Genomic DNA, 2,311 nt, shown 5'->3' with positions numbered 1-2,311 from the left:
GTTAAAATACTGCCCTTAGGGTTCTCCCTGCTGGTGCAAGGGGTTGAAGTCCAGCACTGCCAGGTTGTCCTCAGCCAGGGAGGTGACCCACATGGTACAGCAGACCTCTCCTGACCCACCCACTGCTTCCCTCGGCAGTGTACTTCAGTCATTCTGCCTTTTATGTGCCCTGCTCTGTCTCTGGTGGATCTTCTCACCCTCTTCACCTCTGGTCTATACCCCAGTTCTTGTATATATAAATAAATCTTTAAAAATAGATTTTTCTTAAAAGAGATGGTCTCCAAATGAAAACTTTAGATATACAGATCTATAGTGACAACATTGTTCACCCATGCAATACTGTAAGTACCATCTGGGTTGAACTCAGGTATGGATGGGTTCACAAGCATGTCAGCTCCCAAACAGGTGGCCCTTCTCAGGGCTCTTTATAGAAGTAGCACCACATAGCAAAATTCACTACCTCTTCAGTCACCTCTTCTACCAGGCAAAACCTGCGAAGGATAGTGCTGTTCCTCTCCCCTCAGCTGTTGCAGCTGAGCAAAGGGGAGGCATCCTAATTGTCCCCGTTTCAAGTGAGAACATGAGTCAGGAGAATGTTGAATGTGTTCTCTGTGCATGGTCCTGGGGACGGTGCTGTAAGGGACCGAGTAGCAGCAGGGAGTTGAAGAAGCAACACAGATATATGGAGCCGGTCTAAAGGAACACTGAGTCCAGGGGGGCAGAGAAGGGAAGGGAGTTTTTTCTGCAGTTCCTTGCATCTACGATGCCACCGATTGGAAGAAGGTCTGCATCACTGAGAGAGAACAAACGCCTGTTATATCATTAACCACAATGCTACCCCAGCTGTAAGATGCACATGGCAATCAGAGGTGTGGACATGAGAATGTGTATCTTAAACTAGTGGTACACAGTCATTTCAGTGAAGGAAATGGAAACAAATGTACCAAATTCATAATATCCAGCAGGGAAAGCAGATTGGAGGAAAGGTGCCGATAAATCTTTAGTCCATGTAATGCTGGAATGTTAAGACATATTACAGGTTCAGTTTACTCCCAAACATTCCTCTAATTGGCCAGTAGAAAGTCAGCTGTGACAGTCAGTAGGGCCCCCTGTACATGGGTCCTTAGAATCATTCAAGATCCAGTATATGATGCAGGAGCCAGAGGAGGCCTGGGTCAGAGTTCAAGGTGATTGATACTCCCTGCTACTGCAACCCAGGGAGACTGCTGAGGTGGAAGGTCCTCCCAGATGCCACTCCAGACCCCACAAAACTAGAGCCCCCAACCCCCACCCCTGTAGGCCCCTGGAATGCTGTGCTGTGGCTTGCAAGATTATATTGCATGCGAGTAGCCTCTGCTAGCATCCCACAGCAAAAGCAATGTACAGGCAGTAGAAATTGTACTTCAGGTGAACTGTCCTAAGCTAGAATATGCGGGGCTGACGATCTGGTGATGTGGCCAGCACAGTGAGCCTCCGCTCCCCATCAGCCACATCACCATGGTAAACACAGTGGTTCACTACAGTGCCCAGAGCTGCCAGCTATTTTGACTTAACAGTATTTTCAACTTACCTATCATAGGTCAAGGATAGGCCCCCTGGTGGCACTGTGAAGCTAGCCACAGCTGTTTGAGCACAAGTTCAATCGCCGACCAGGGAGCTGACCCACATGGCGCAGCAGACCCGTCCTGTCTCACCCAGTGCTCCCCTCAGCAGTGTACTTTGTCAATCTGCTTGTTCTGCTCCCCACTTCGTCTCTGAATCCTGTCATCACCCCTGCATCTCTGGCCTGTACCCCAATTCTGAGTGCATAAATAAATAAATCCTTTAAAAAATAAGTCCAGGACAATATACTTTCAGTGGGACCTGAGCCTCTGTAAATGAAAGCCTTTCATTCCTATCCCTACGTGTAATCTCAGGCGCTCACTGGGTCCAATCTTTATACTTATAGGACTCACCTCCTGTGAGGCTAGAGGAAATGCTGTTTGTCTGCTGGAAGCCAAGAGGCACAGAGAGAGCCAAACCCAAACCAGCTTATGCTAAGAGACCTTACCTCACACAAGGTAATAAATAGTCCAAGGGTAGCACTTGATCGAGGTCTTGCGTTGTATCCCATGTATCCCTCAGTAAGGCCATCTCTGCTGCTGACTTCACTCCTGAGCTCTGGAGGCATCTGAATGACCTCTGAAGCAGGCACCCTCATGGCTGCACTTACAGGTTCAGCTGTTCTTGATTGCAGTCAGGTGGAATAAGTCAGTGGCTCCCTAAAATCTCACATGCATCTTGTTGTCTTTGATTGGGTGAAAGCTTGCTG

This window comes from Condylura cristata, unplaced genomic scaffold (assembly GCF_000260355.1).
Source record: "Condylura cristata isolate star-nosed mole 26May11 unplaced genomic scaffold, ConCri1.0 scaffold00009, whole genome shotgun sequence".
In the NCBI taxonomy this organism is placed as follows: domain Eukaryota; kingdom Metazoa; phylum Chordata; class Mammalia; order Eulipotyphla; family Talpidae; genus Condylura; species Condylura cristata.
This window is presented reverse-complemented; position numbering follows the sequence as displayed.